The following is a 16,065-nucleotide window of genomic DNA, read 5'->3' as shown; positions in this document are numbered from 1 at the left end:
TTTTCTTTTTTATTAAAGCAAATGCAAAAGCAGAGGGATAGTACAGTGAACTTCCACATATCTATCAAATAGATTGGACAGTTTGTTAAAGCAGTTTCTTTGGCCACATCTGCTTCATCTTCTTCGTTGTTGGAAGCAGTTTCAATTCCAGACACCATATCAGGTCACCCTTAAATAGTGCATTATGCGCCTCCAACAAAAGGGCTTTTTCCTGTATAACCTTAACACCGTTGTCACCTCCTGATCATATTGGCAATAATTCCACAATGGTTTCTAAGACCCAGTCCACAAAGTTCCTTGATTGCCTCAAAAATGTGCTTACTTTTACTGTTAGTTTGTGTGAATTGGAATCCATACAAGATCCACAAATATCTGTTGTGTCTTAATTTAGGACAGGGGTTCAGCAGACTTTGTAAAAAAAAAAAGGGGGGGGGCAGATACTAACTCCTTTAGGCTCTGAGGGCCATGTGGTCTCAGTTGCAACTACCCAACTGTGTGATCCCCAAAAGGTAGCTATAGATGATGTGTGTACATGAATGAGCATGGGTGCATTCCAATATACTTTTGTTTTCATGACTTGAAAAAAAAATTTTTTTTAATGTTTATTTCTGAGACAGAGAGAGACAGAGCACGAGTGGGGGAGGGGCAGAGAGAGAGGGAGCACAGAATCAGAAGCAGGCTCCAGGCCCTGAGCTGTCAGCACAGAGCCCAATGTGGGGCTTGAACTCACAGAGTGTGAGATCATGACCTGAGCTGAAATCAGATATCCAACCGACTGAGCCACCCAGGCGCCCCTCATGACTTTTTGTTTGAAACTTCACTGGCAGGCTGGTCTTAAACCAGGGTTGACCCTGGTCTATCACAGCCCCAGTGATTTACTGGTGGCCCTTGGTTGCCTGTAGATGCCTCACATTCTGGATTTATTTGGCTTTTTGTATGGTGTGGTTTAGCTTGCTCCTCTATCCCCTGTATTTCCTGTGAACTGGAAGTTAGTTCTAAAGGCTTAGGTTAATTAGGTTCCATTTCTCCATTTTTGGCAGGTAAACTTCAGAGGTGGTTTGATTTTTTTTTTAAGTTTATTTAGAGAGAGAGTGCATGTGAGCAGGGAGGGACAGAGAGAGAGGGAGAGAGAGAATCCCAAGCAGGCTCTAAGCTGTCAGCACAGAGCCCAACATGGAGCTTGGCCTCATGAACCATGAGATCAAGACCTGAGCCAAAATCAAGAGTTGGACACTTAACCAACTAAGCCACCCAGGTGCCCCTGAATTGTTTTTTAATACAAATTTATGATTTCAAAAGACTCATAAACCCTCATCCAAGAGGCTCAATATTCCTAAATTGGCTTTGCCTGATGGCTGAGAATACACCTTTTTCTTTCTCATCTTATTTTCCTTACTTGAAGAGGATATGGGTGCTATTTCTCAAGGGTGTTGACTACTCTGAATCCTTCTGCCAGGTCAGTGGACACCCTCCTCTGTTCAAGACCCTTGGGAAATGTGGACCACATTTTCCCACTGAATGGAAATACCTTCCTTCTTGGGCCCAGACCCAGGGTTTCAGATGCCATCTAGCAGGGGCTGGGTGGTTTGCTTTTGTTTTTAAGCTCTTTGTCTCTGAAACACTCAACTTTTCTTCACTCATCTTTCTCTTCATCCCCCCAGCAGGACTGAGAGAAGGACACCTGGTTCATGGGCTACTGGTCACACTGTGAGGTGGGGATACTTATCCCGGCGTCCCATTAGGAAGGATTCTGAAGTCAAAAGCTTTGTAGGCTCTCACACTTACTATGGTGCTGGACTCCAAGGTGACCGGGTTTTGAAGAAACAAGTTTACTGGTAAGAATTGTTTTTTCCTTTGTTCTGGAGTGCGTCTTACTCCTAAATCCTAGAGTACCAGAGGAAGTATCTTGACAGTGTCACTTGGAGGTCCTTGCTTTTCTCATGTTTAAGATTAGTAGGTGAAACTCTCTGTTCATCCCTGTACCCATTTTTCCAGATAATGTGGTATTGGCCTTTTTCTTATTGATTTGTAAGAATTCTTTATACATTGGAAATACATACTAATCGTTTGTCATATATGTTACAGCTGTTTCCCCCATTAAAAAAATTTTTTTAATGTTTATTTATTTTAAGAGAGAGAGTAAGTGCACACATGGGAGGGGGAGAGAGAGAGAGAGAGAGAGAGAGAGAGAGAATCCCAAGCAGGCTCCAAATTGTCAGTGTGGAGCCCGACACGGGGCTCAAACTCACAAACCGATTGAGATCATGACCTGAGCCGAAATCAAGAGTCGGATGCTTAACTGACTGATCCCCCTGGTGCTCCCTGTTTCCCTCACTTTTTGTATTTTGTTTATAATATTTATGCTCTGCAGAAAATTTAAACATTATATAGGAAAAAAGTTATCAATTTCTCCTTTATAGTTCCCTTGCTTTTTGTTTTGCTTAGAAAGACTTGCCCATTTCAAGATTGTTTTTTTAAAAAGTCTTAACACAGGTAAATGAACATGTGATAACTAGGAACATGGAATCCTGTAAAAGAAGAGTAATAAAGGGGCTCTTTCTACTAGATAATGTAACATTGAATTGATTAAATGTTGGTGTTAAGATTGGCCCTACATTGATAAGTGTTGAAATTGGGATTTGGGTATTTGGGGGATCATTATACCATTATTCTACCTCTGTATATATTTGACTTCTGATAATAAGAAATTTTCTTTAAAAAAAAAAAGAATAGTAGGGGAAAATCATCTTTGTCCCCATTTGTTCATATTCAGCAACTAGTAAGTTTCTCTGTGTTGAACACTGGGGTGTGTTGTGTTAATCAGTACACAGGATCTTGGAACTTAGATTTCTCACATAGGAGACAGATATTAATGTTACGGTCAAGGGCAACAACTCCTGTGTCAGACTACCTGGCTTCAGATCCCAGCTCTGCCCTTACTAGTTGGGTGATTTTGACTTTTCTAATTTAAAAAAATGAGGGATAATAATTATGTCTACCTGATAGGGTAGTTGGAAGGATTGGATGAGAAAACCCATGAAAATTCCTTCACATGGCATTAAGCGTTTAGTAGTTGCTCAGTAAATGTAAGCTCTGAAGGAGGAGAATAACTGTAGTCAGGCAGACACTGAGGTGGAGAGGTGTAGGAGTGAATGAGTGTATGGAGTGGGGGTCCTGACCTGCCCTGGGCTGGTTAAGGACGTTTGGGAGCACTTTTCAGAGGAAAAGACCTTTGAGCAGAGATGTGGTATGTGGAATATCTTGTCTTTTTTTTTTTTTTTTTTTTTTTTTTTTAAAGAGAGAGAGAGAGAATGTGAATGGGGGAGAGGGACAGAGAGAATCTTAAGCAGATTCTTGCTCAGCATGGAACCTGACAAGGTTCTCAATCCCATGACCCTGGGATCACGACCTGAGATGAAATCAAGTCTGACACTCAACTGACTGAGTCACCCAGGTGCCCCAGGAATATCTTGTCTTTCAAATTGAATGAAAGTGTCCTTCATTGGTGAAGTGAGAGGGTGGTGGGGTCACAGGCCAAGGCCTAGAGACTAGGAGAGGTGTTTCTTAGTGCCACCAGAACAAGGTGTCACCAACTTCGTGGCTTAAAACAACGCAGATACTTGTCTTATGGTTCTTTAGGTCAGAAGTCAACACGGGTCTCACTGGGCTGAAATCAGGGCATCAGTGAGGCTGTGTCCCCTCTTGGAGATGCTGGGAAGTATCTGTTTTCTAGCCTTTTCCCACTTCCAGAGGCTGCCCACATTCCTTGGTTCACGGGCCCCCTCCCTCCACCTTGAGAGATAGCATTTCGTCCCTTTGTCCCTTCCACCATGGTCACAGTTCTCCCTCTGCTCCCAGCCAGGAAAGCTCCTCCAGTTTTGAGGACTCATGTTCATTAGATTGGGCCCATTTGGATAATCCAGGATAATTTTTGCATCTTAAGGCCTTTAACATTAATCACATCAGTCAAGTCCCTTATGCCATGCAAGGTAACATGTTCACAGGCCCTGGGGACCTTTGGGAGGCCTTTATTGAGTCACCTCACCTTGTGCTGCAGTAGGCGCTTCAGGGTCAGACATTTGGGACAGTCAGTTACTACCAGGCGCTAATAATTTCCAGGGTGTGGTGCCTCTGCTCTTCCATGCTGAGGCGGTGACTTGAGACTCTTGGGGCCTCTCCTTCAGCATTGGGGAGAGAGGCTTCTGGTTGACAGGAGACAGGCCTGCATGCGAGATGTCCCCCATCGTTGGGAGCTCCACTGAACAGCTGTCAGAACCCTGATCCACTCCTGTGCCCCACCCTTCCCACGGGTCACTCCTGCCTGTGCAGGAGCCTTTTCCCGCTGCAGCTCTTTAACCTTTATTTTCTCTGCTATTTTTGCCTGTGTAATTGTCTTTGCCCACTAGCCTTAAACACTGTCAGACTATTTTAAACAGAATTCATGCTAAAATATTTAGTATTTTCTCATATATTAACTCTGTTTAGAAGAGAACCACACCTTCCCCTTTTAATTCCCCCATAGTATCTTCCACATAATAGACCACCAGTAAGAAAGAAATTTCCAGTCGGTTGACAGTGTTTTTGGGACTCTGATATTTTGAGTTATGTCAGAATAAATTGGAGTGACAAAGAATAAATAAGAACTTCTCCTATTCTGATTCTCCTTGTGTTCATGTTTACTGCATCTGTTTTTAAACTTTTGAGTATTAATTACCTCCTCCTGCTGTTGTCACCTGCACTTAGGAGTATGCAGCAGAGAAGTTCGTGAAAATCATTAATATTTCTACATCTTAGGTTGGTTTTACTAATTTATGAGTATTAAATGAGATTTGAAAAACATTCTTTAAGCCATTTCTCATGCCATTATTGAGCCCTTATTTGTGAGAAGAATCACAACTGTCTGTTTTAAATTACTCTTTCTGCCTCAATTTGGTTTTCTATAAAGTTAGATACAGATTATAAAAGCCTAATAAAAACTATAAGGAGAAATCACAGTTGACTTTTGAACAACATGGGTTTGAACTGTGTAAGTCCGCTTATATGCAGCCTTATTAAAAAAATACAGTGTTATAAATGTATTTTTTCTTCCTCAAGATTTTCTAAATAACATTTTCTTTTTTCTAGCTTACTTTTTTGTAAGAATACAGTATATAATACATACAGCATACAAAATATGTGCTAATTGACACATGCTATCACTAAGGTTTCTGGACAACATGAAGCTATTAGTAGTTAAGTTTTGGGAGTCAGAAGGTATACTCTAATATTTCAAATACAGGGTGTTGGCACGCCCCCAACCCCGGCATTGTTCAAAGGTCAACTGTAGTGTATCTTATAAGTGAATAAAAAACAGTTAAATGGCATTTTGGGGAGTATTTACAAAGACGAAGTCACTGGTTTTTTGTTTGTTTTTTTTCCCTCTCTGTCAGTGTTTTATTATGAATGTTTCCAGCCATACTCAAAAGTAGAATACAGTAAACCTTCATGAAGCAACACAGCATCAGAAATGCATGCACCATCCTGGCTTTGCCACACTTGTTCCATTAGCCCTTCTCCCTTTGTTTTTTTTTTTTTGAGTTTTTGTTTATTTGCTTACTTCTGAAGAATTCTGAAGCCAATACCAGAAACTGTGCCATTTTATCACTATTTTAGTACGATTTTTTTTTTAAGTTTAGTTTAAAAAACTACAGTCCTTCCTAACAATGAACAAAAAATCCTTAATATCTTCCAATAATGTATTTAGATGAGATTGGGCGCATTCAGGGTGGTATTGCTATAGATTCTAATACTGTATTCAAATATCCCCATTTGCCTAAAAAGGTATGTGCGGTTGATTTATTCAAACCAGGGTCAAAACAAAGCCCACTCATTGTATTTGATTTATACATCTCCTAAGTCTCTTTTAATAAATAATTGATGTATTCCAGGCATTAGCTTAATTCAGAGTTCTCATTACTTTTCCCTCTTATTTTTAACTCTGTTTTAGAGTAGTCACATACTCTCATACTTTTATTCACTATTATTAGAATTTATATAAAGTAAAATTGGCCTTTTTTGTTGTATAATTCTGAGTTTTAAAGTTGATTAATTCATGTAACCATCATCACAGTCCTTTTACATTACAGAGCATTTCCATCACCAAAAAAAAAAAAAAAAAAAAAGCCAGAAAACAAAACCAAAAACTACCAGAGGACCAAAACATCCCTCATTCTGGCCCATTGTAAGTCAAACCCTCACTCTTCCCCTAATTGCTGCAACCTTTGATCTGGTTTCCATCTTGATAAGTTTTACCTTTTCTAGAATGTCACATAAATGAAATTAAATAGTTTGCAACCTTTGAGACTACCTTCTTTCACTCAGACGTCTTTGAGGTTCTTCCATGTGTGTATTCTTTTTATTGCCGGGTAGTGTACTCCATCTTCCAGACATACCCCAGTTTATGTATATTCACTGTTGAAGGATATTGGACTCTTTACAGTTTGGGGAGATTGTGAGTAAAGCTGCTATAAATATTTGTACATAGGTTTTTATGTGGTCGAAATTTTTCATCTTTTTAGAGCAAATCCCCAGGAGCAAAATGGCTGGGTAATATGGTAAGTGTGTACTTAACTTTTGAAGAAACTGCTAAACTTTTCTAGAGTGGCTGCATCCCGACCATTTTGCATCTCAGCCACCTATGTGTGAGAGTTCCAGTTGCTCCATATTTTTGTCAGCACTTGATACTATCAGTTTTTTTTTTTTATTTGAGCCCACCTAATAGGTGTGTTTTTTTTTAATTATTTAATTTCAGATTTTTGAGCACAATAGACCATTATTTTAATAATTAAATTTATTTTATATACCTGTTATAAAAATAATTATTTCTGGTTTTCTGGTGATATTCCATATTTAAATGTGGTAAATATTCTCTATGGAAAATAATTAAAACCAGAATGTTATTTAGGTAGGAGACTTTCTTAAGTCTCACTAGTTGAATCATCATATTTGGCAAAGATTAACAGAATAGTGTCTGAATGCAGGATGCGTTTTGCAGTGATCCCTTCATTATATGCATCTTGTGTGTGTCTCATTCCTATTTTACAAATAGTAACCGATAGTGCCATGACTGCTTTTGCCATCAATTTTATGCTAGATTAGATTGTTCAGTGAATAGTAAGTTACATGAGACAACTGGACGTAAGTAAAGAGTAATTTCTTTGAATGCCTTTTAACTACAGTGAACACTGTTGTAGTTTAAAAATGGACCGCTCCTGGGGTGCCTGGGTGGTGTAGTCGCTTAAGCATCTGACTCTTGATCTCAGCTCAGGTCATGATCTCACAGTTTGTGAGTCTGAGCCCCACATTGGGCTCTGTGCTGATGGTGCAGAGCCTGCTTGGGATTCCATCTCTCCTTCTCTCTGTCTCTTCCCAACTTGTGCTCTATCTCTCAAAATAAATAAATAAACTTAAAAATTTTTTAAATAAAAAATAATAAAATAAAAATGGACTGCTCCCATGTATCTGAAGCAGTAGTGAAAACTTGCCCTTAAATACTTTTTTTTTAATTTAAGCATATTAAGCTCAAGGAAGAAAACCATTTGAAATTTGTGAAATAAAGATCATATGCCTCGGGGCGCCTGGGTGGCGCAGTCGGTTAAGCGTCCGACTTCAGCCAGGTCACGATCTCGCGGTCCGTGAGTTCGAGCCCCGCATCGGGCTCTGGGCTGATGGCTCAGAGCCTGGAGCCTGTTTCCGATTCTGTGTCTCCCTCTCACTCTGTCCCTCCCCCGTTCATGCTCTGTCTCTCTCTGTCCCAAAAATAAATAAACGTTGAAAAAAAAATTTTTTTTAATTAAAAAAAAAAAAAAAGATCATATGCCTCTTTTTGGATGACTTAGGGACCATAGTCACTGGTCTCTATTGCTTGAAAGTGTGCAGTTGCTTCCTAGATTAAAGTACCTAAATTTCACTGCTAATGTTGTTGTCCCTCACTCCTTGAATTAGATGAAACTGTGGGAAGTCTCAGGGTGCACAGGTCATTGCTATGAGATAGCCCTATCAAGTCTCACCCATTAGCTGCCATAGTTTGAGCTTCAGGTTGGTAGAATCATTTGAACAGTGGAAATTACTGTCATCTAGGATCTCCCTGTTTCCTTTCTGAAAAGTTGCTTAGACTTGTTGACAGACCTTCCTTTGTAATGCAGGGGCATTAGAAAGAAGAACTGAGCCTGATGTGAAGAAAAAAGATGGAGGACAAGTTGCCAGATGGGCTTCGGGGGTTGTTGTGGTATGAAACCTAAGAGGCCAAATATTAGGGAAATGTAGTTCAAAATGTATAGAAATGGGATGAGTTTCTGTAGCTAAGTCATTTTTGGTTTAAAACTAACGTAGTAGTTGGATTGGAATTTGGATTGGAATAAATAAAAAATAATGAAGGATTAGTAAGGTTGTTACCTCCATGGGACCCAAGTCTTTATTTTGTTTAAAAAAATTATTATAGATGTTCTTTAAACTTTATTCCTGTTGACATTAATAAGGTCCTATAAATGTGCATATATATGGGGAAGTGGAGGAAGGGATAATAGACGGGTATTGGGGTCTTAAATTGGGGTTTTAGAATACCAGACTAATACACCTGCTGCCCCCTGGTGGCAGCATATTAAATAGTGACGTTCAGAGGTGAGGAATTCTGGAGAGCTGAGTTGGTTGTATAAGAGGATTATAGGGGGAATCAGGAGATGTTTTCTCTTTCCAGCTCTGTTCATAATTACTATCCATATGACCTTAGTTAAATCATTTAGTTTGATTACCTTTTATTTTATAAGTTTCTTCCAGCTTTCACATCTTACAATTCTCTGATGGTAATAGCACATACTATGTACTAAAAGATGTGAAGTTCCACTTTTTCCATTAGCAGCTGAATCCTAACATATCCTATATATTTGTTTAAGAAAGCATACTCTAGAGTAACTCCTGAGGCACGATACAGATTCAGCTCTGGGCAGCAGACTGCATAGGCTATCTGTAGCACAGTCCATAATTAATCAGTGTGACGATCTTGCATTATTATGAAAGCTCACAAGTTACATCATTTAAAAAATAATTTTTATTGTGGTTAAAAAAATAACATAAACTTTACTATCTTAACCATCTTTAAGTATACACTTCAATAGTGTTAAGTATATTCAGTGTTGTACAACATACCTCCAAAACTGTTACTTCTTGTAAAACTGAAACTGTGTACCCATTAGACAGCAACCCCCTACACTCCCCCTGCCCCTAGCAACCGCCATGCTACTCTCTGTCTCTATGAATTTGACTATTCTAGGTACCTCATGTAAGTGGAATCATACAGTATTTGTCTTTTTGTGACTAGTTTCTTTCATTTAGCATGATGTTCCTAAGGCGAATCCAAATTGTAGCACGTGACAGGATTTCTTTCCTTTAAGGCTGAATATTTGTATGTAGATACATTTTACTTCTCCATTCATCTATTGACAGACTCTTGGATTACTTCCACTTCTTTGCTATTGTGAATAATGCTGCAATGAACCAAGGATAGGCTGCATTTTTAGTATACAGTGTTTACTAATGCAGAGAGGGTTTATATAATTTTTACATGCATAAAAGGTTAAATTTCATTATAAAAACACCATTCAACCATGCTAAATAACTAGGATATAGCTTTTTGTGTGGATGAGTAAGTTAAAAAAGGAATTAACATTTATCGAACATACAAACTGTATGTCAGGCACTTTTGTATCTGTGATCCATTCTATTGTTTAGTGCTTACAGTAATTCTGTGATTTACCCTTCCCTTGGGAGGGGACTAATACTTATTAAAATCACTGTGTACCAGAATTTTTATATACGTTATCTCATATAATCTTCATACATTAACCCTTGAGGTGTGCTTTAGTATCCCTGATGTAACTGAGGTTCAGAGATATGAAACACCTTGAACAAGGTCACATAGCTAAAAGGTAGCAGAGTTTTACCTGAGTACAAAGTGAAACATGTCTGTTTCAGATGTGTTCGACATATACCATACTTTCTCCTGCTTTCAGAAATAACACTATACATCTATGATCTGAAAGATGTTGGAACAATATCAAGATTACACTGCTATAATAATTTATAAATAGAAACACTTCTGTAGTGCCTTTCCATTAAATAACAGTCTTTGGGTTTTCCTTGCAGAGAAACAGCATCGATTCAGATGAATTCATCTGAAATGTATCAAGGCTTACCTCCTGGGGAATTTTGCAAAATAAACCTTCCTAGGACTTCCAAAAGAGTGGTTCTCTTGTGCCAGTCCCCCCATTTCTGAGGTTATCTTCCATGTGTTATTTTCCCCTTTTTCTTTCTCCCTTTCCTTTGATGTGGCAGATAGCTAGGACCGTTTTCACCACTTTCTGCTCCCACCTCTCTTGAACGCTGTGCTGCTTGGGTTTGGAGTTTTGATCTGGTCCTTGCATAGTGTTTTTTCACAGGTAAAGGGTTATAAAATGTCCTCATAGGTGATGGTTTTCTTGGTGAGTCAGTAAGCTCTTGGAAAGGCCCATTGCAACATGGGATTTTTCGACTAACAGAGATGTAGTGGTATAGCATCCGAGCAGCCACTTAAGCTTCTCTAAGAGTTCCTGTGCACTTAGGATGACTTACATTGGTAATTTACAAGCCTAGTGATAGGTGAGGCTCAGGAATGCTTCCAAGATTCATTCAAGGCCTTCGATAATTCCTGAAAGCAGGATGTTATCCAGTAAATAAAGAAAATGAGAGTGGCAGAAATTGTGGTCACCACCAAATGTCCAATGTCTCCTTCCTTAGTTCCTGATCTGCAGTTTTATTCTGAGTGACCATGTCCCTCAAGTTATGGTAAAAAACAGGAAGAAGAAATGTGTGAGACTTCTAGCAAGTTTTGCAAAGAAACCTGAGTCAGTGAGGTTGCTCCTGTTCCTCACCCTGCCCTTCATAGTTCCTATTACTTCGTATGAAGATATTATGGCCAGTGTAATGGCAGCCATCTTTTCTCCTAAGAGGACCTTAAGAATGGAAGCCATCTGTTAGCAGTGACACCGAGGAGCCTGGTGTGCTGGCTTACACAAATGGCCACAAATTCTTTCTATTCTCTTGTGTGTGTACCTGTGCAGGGCACCTTTGCAGCCCCTCCCATAAAGGGAAGAAGTCACCATCTCCACCCCTAAACCTAGCACGGGGAGTCCCAGGCTGAGTGGGGTGAGTAGACTGCCCTTTTAGAGGGTTATCTCGATGTGGGCTGTCAGAGCCTGAGCGGCAAGAGGAGAGTTTATGTGCAGGGAAGATGGTTGTGACTGAAATTGGAAATTAGTTACATATGGAAGGATTGATCATGTAATTAACTGTACCAAAGATCATATGAGCCAGTTATGCCACTGTTGAAGGGAGTTGTCAGTACAGAAATGTCAAGAACTAGGATGAACTGTGTGGTGGTATGGATTGGGTCAGGTGTGTGAGTGTGAACTCATGGTTTTCAATACGTATGGATATAAATATGTGTGTGTGTGTGTGTGTGTGTGTATAGATAGATATAGATATATAGATATAGATATATGTGTACATAGTCTACTGAGGGAGCCTCTTGGGCAGATAACACTGCAAGAACAATAAGCACACCTCACACCTAGATCTTGGCTTCTAAATACCAACTAACAGGTGGAAACTAGGGCTCCTTGGAGAAATGGCTGGTTCCAGGCCTGGGGCAGAGAAAGTCCAAGATGAATGTGGAACATCTTGTGCCAGAAAGCAAGGAAATGCATTCTTAGGACTCAGTGACAGAAACAGTTCTGCCCACAAGGGAGGATTACACAGGGGAGATGATGTTTGAAGTGACCTGGGAATCTTGAAGGATGAGTAGGATTTTTCCAGGCAGCATGTTGAGGAAGGAAGAAGTTCCTTAGGGGCAATGGCAGCCTTATGAGCAAAGAGGGGGTCAGATTATACCTGCCACAGAGCAGTGTAAGGCATGGCCTAGATATGGCCGAAGAGAAAGATACAGCTGGACACTGATTGTCCTGCGTGAGCCACGTGCAGAAACTTAGGCTTGACCCTTTAGAATTTGTTGTCTAGAGCTGCATAACAAATTATCCTTAACATCAGTGGCTGCAGACAACATGCATTATCCCCCATTTTCTGCAGGTGAGAATCTGGGAGCTGCTTGGCTCATGGCTCTAGCTCAGGGTCTTCAGCAGGCTGCAGACAGGGTGTGGGCTGGGGCTGTGGTCATCTCCCAGCTGCCTGGAGGAGTATCTGAGCTCACTCATGTGACAGCCAGCAGGCCTTGGGGCCTTTCTGGCTGTTGGCAGAGACCTCAGCTCCTCTCCACATGGGTGTCTCCTTAGGGAGTCTCACAGCATGGCAGCTGGCTTCCCTGACAGCGAGGGGTCTGAGGGAAAGAGTGTACCAGAGAGCCCTCCAGACGGAAGGCACAGTCTGTTTAAAACCTAATCTCAGAAGTAACATCCCATCACATCCTCTGTATTGTGTTCATTTGAATCAAGTCACTAAAGCTAGCCTTTGCACAAGGGGCATGAATCACACAGGGACACTGTCAGTAGGGGAGAGGATCATTAGGGTCATCTGAGGGGGCCCCTCAGAGCCCAGGCTGGGAAACGGGGAGGGGCACGGTCTTGCATGCAGTTGCAGGTGGGGGGTGGTGAGGGCAAGCCTGGGGCAGTGAGACCATTTAGGAGGTGGCCATCCATGTGGGCAAGGAGAGGCCTTGTCATCAGTAGCTGGGAGCAGTTGGAGTGAGAGAAAAGAGGGCTTAGGTCACCAGGCGGTGCCGATGCCTCCAGATTATGTGTGTGCACCCAGCCGCAGCAGGCATCATCTTCAGAAACTTGTGATGAGATGCCTGCTGTTTGAAAAAACACCAATGCTTTCTTATTACTTGCTGTTAAGCAGATTGGTTTATGGACTTCAGTGGGTGGAAACCAGCTTCTGCAGAGAGGGCTTTGCAGGATCCCTTTGCTGCCAGGAAACAAGTGGGAGCTGCTGGGACATTACCTCATTTTAAAGCACATGCTCAGGCTGTGGGAGCTCGGCTGTAATCCCTTCAGTTTTATCTCACACATGTTCTCCACCCACACTGTTATTTGGTAGTGAAATGACACATGAAGGTTGCTTGGGTTTGAGGGCAGGCTGAGGGCAGGCTGAACTGTACCAGGCTCTACAGTTCTAGCGGATCCCTCTTGGAGGTCAACGCTGTGATCTTTACTGAGGACATCTGAAGGATGGCTTCTCCTTCCTGACATCTCCCCTTTGTTTGAAGTTTGACCTGAACACCAGCCAGTTACTTTAAAGAGTGATGTTTCCACAGAGATTTTGTATTTTGTATTTCAGGTGTGTCATCAGCAAGCCAACGTAAACAAGATTACCTGCACATTGGGGAAGTAGATGTGCATAAGTAGTGGGCACAGGGTCATAGGATTGGGGAGGGGGAGGTAGACAGGCCATCACTTGTGAAACCCTATATGTGGAGAAAAAGTATTTCAGGTTTACTTCACTCTAGTCTTTTCCTAGCATCATTATGTTCAAAGTTAAAAACAAGCATAGAGACCATCCATTAACCCCGAGTGATTCCTGGGAATGCGGCCATCTGGGAGAGTGGTAAAGTCATGCTTCTGGAAGGTGTGAACTGGGACCCTGCTTCCTTCCCCCATGAAAGGCTGGCTGCCACCACCCTGGGGCACACCCAGCACAGAGCCTGTATAGCCCTGTACTGTGTTATGCTGCTGACACCAGGTGTTGAAAGTTAAAAATGGAATTTATTCCACATGTTTAAAATGGTTATTCCTGTTGCTTAATACTTGCACTTAAGGCTGACCTTGAATCATAAGTGAGTGAAAACATGATGCTCTTAGAAAATTTGTATTCAGTAATAGTGTTTAGGAAACAGTTTCATAGTTACATAAAATGATGGGGCAATTTAAAGGGCTAATGTGTATTAAACTTGGAAAAGACCACCTTTTACTTATCTTGAGATCTTTTTATATCATCTTTACTTTTATGTATTTTGTTTTCCTTTTTGTGTAACTTGGACACTTGAAGCATTTTATTTTTTAAAAGATACAGGTTTCTATACATGTGAAATCTTTAATATTTGGAAAACTTGTTTTTCTGGTTAATTGAACTTTCCATATAGCTGAAGGTTAGGCAAAAATCTTTTCTAGAAAATCTTGTGAATCAGTGTTTTTATAGTGTACAAAAAATAATGAAGCCTCTTTAACCCAAAAGTTAGTAATTCTACAGTAGCATCAGCACAAAACTGAAGGACCTTACAGTAGGCAAGATATGGAAACAACCTAAGTGTCTGTCAACAGATGATAAAGTGTGTATAATATTCCATTACAAATGGAATTATATAGGGGCGCCTGGGTGGCTCAGTCGGTTGAGTGTCTGACTTTGGCTCAGGTCATGATCTCACAGTCTGTGAGTTCGAGCCCCGCGTCGGGCTCTGTGCTGACAGCTCAGAGCCTGGAGCCTGTTTCAGATTCTGTGTCTCCCTCTCTCTCTGACCCTCCTCCGTTCATGCTCTGTCTCTCTCTGTCTCAAAAATAAACGTTAAAAAAAACAAACAAATGGAATTATATATATATATATGACATAATGGAATTTTATGTATGTACTATCATTCATATTATGTATACTATATTCATATCATATGTATATTATTCAACCATAAAAAAAAAGAAGGAAATCCTGATATTTGCAACAACATGGATGAACCTAGGGATGTTATGCTAAGTGAAATAAGCCAAGCACAGAATGATCAATACTGTATAGTATCACTTATATGTGGACTCTGAAAGTGTTGAACTCATAGAAGCAGAGAGTAGAATGCTGGTTGCCAAGGTCTGGGGGGGAGAGGGGAATGGAAGGTGGTGGTCTCAGGACACAGAATTCCAGCCGTGATATCAATACACTGTAGGGAGCTAACATGCAGCATGGTGACTATCATTATACTGTATCGTATTCTTAAAATTTGCTAAGAGACTTGGGGCACCTGGGTGGCGCAGTCGGTTAAGCGTCCGACTTCAGCCAGGTCACGATCTCGCGGTCCGTGAGTTCGAGCCCCGCGTCGGGCTCTGGGCTGATGGCTCGGAGCCTGGAGCCTGGAGCCTGTTTCCGATTCTGTGTCTCCCTCTCTCTCTCTGCCCCTTCCCCGTTCATGCTCTGTCTCTCTCTGTCCCCAAAATAAATAAACGTTGAAAAAAAAATTTTTTTTTAAATTTGCTAAGAGACTAGATCATATTTTCACCACACACACACACGCACACACACACACATACAATAACTCTGAGGTGACAGATGTGGTAATTAGCTTGATGGTGGTAGTCATTTCACAATGAGTACATGTATCAAATCATCACATTGTACATCTTAAATATACACAATTTTAATTCGCCAATTATACTTCAGTAAAGCTGGGGGCAAAGACCCTGAAAGACCTTTCCCTTAAATGGGAAAGACTCACTGGGAAATAAATGGTTTCCCTAAAGATTAATCACTAGAGAGCTTTCAGAAATGTTGTATTTTATTATAAATACAGGTTCCTGTTCCCGACTTCAGACATGCTACATTAAACTCTCCAGGGAAGGAGCCCAGGAACAGATACGTTGAAACTTCCCATGTTTTGGGAGCTCAGCCAAGTCCACTTTGCAGACCCCAGACTCCTCTTGTCCATCCTCTGAAAGCAGGCCCAGTCCTGGGCTGCTGGCAGCCCCACCTTCCTACCTGGGGACCCAGGTCCCACCCATCTCCCCCGAAGGGAATGCCTCCCCTCCCACTCTCCTCCTGTCACTCTCAGGATGACCTTTGCCCTCCTCTCAGGGTCAGTTCACGGTCCAAATCACAAGCAGAATTCCTCTGTCCCTTTCTGTTCTTCATTACCCTCTGTACCAGCACTTTCACTTGGTCACTCAACACATTGTATTCCAATAGTGTATTTTTTGTGTCTCTCTTTAAAGATTTTTTTTTAATTTAAGAGTTTTTTATTGAGGTGAAATTCACATAATATAAAATTCACTGTTTTTAAAGTGAAGA

At 40.9% G+C, this 16,065-nt stretch overlaps 1 protein-coding gene across 11 annotated transcripts in view; it reads left to right on the top strand.

Moving 5' to 3' along the window:
• GGACT (gamma-glutamylamine cyclotransferase) overlaps positions 1-16,065 on the top strand; it is a 49,098-nt gene that overhangs the window by 1,337 nt on the left and 31,696 nt on the right. For 8 of the 11 annotated variants that reach the window (XM_047863197.1, XM_047863225.1, XM_047863246.1 and 5 more), the window contains exon 2: positions 1,662-1,835. The gene's annotated coding sequence lies outside the window, so the exon portion shown is untranslated. The remainder of the gene's footprint in view (positions 1-1,661; positions 1,836-16,065) is intronic. The other 3 variants (XM_047863187.1, XM_047863202.1, XM_047863181.1) reach the window with 1 other exon arrangement.

The sequence above is a fragment of the Prionailurus viverrinus genome, chromosome A1, assembly GCF_022837055.1.
Source record: "Prionailurus viverrinus isolate Anna chromosome A1, UM_Priviv_1.0, whole genome shotgun sequence".
NCBI classification, from domain to species: domain Eukaryota; kingdom Metazoa; phylum Chordata; class Mammalia; order Carnivora; family Felidae; genus Prionailurus; species Prionailurus viverrinus.
This window is presented reverse-complemented; position numbering and strand designations above follow the sequence as displayed.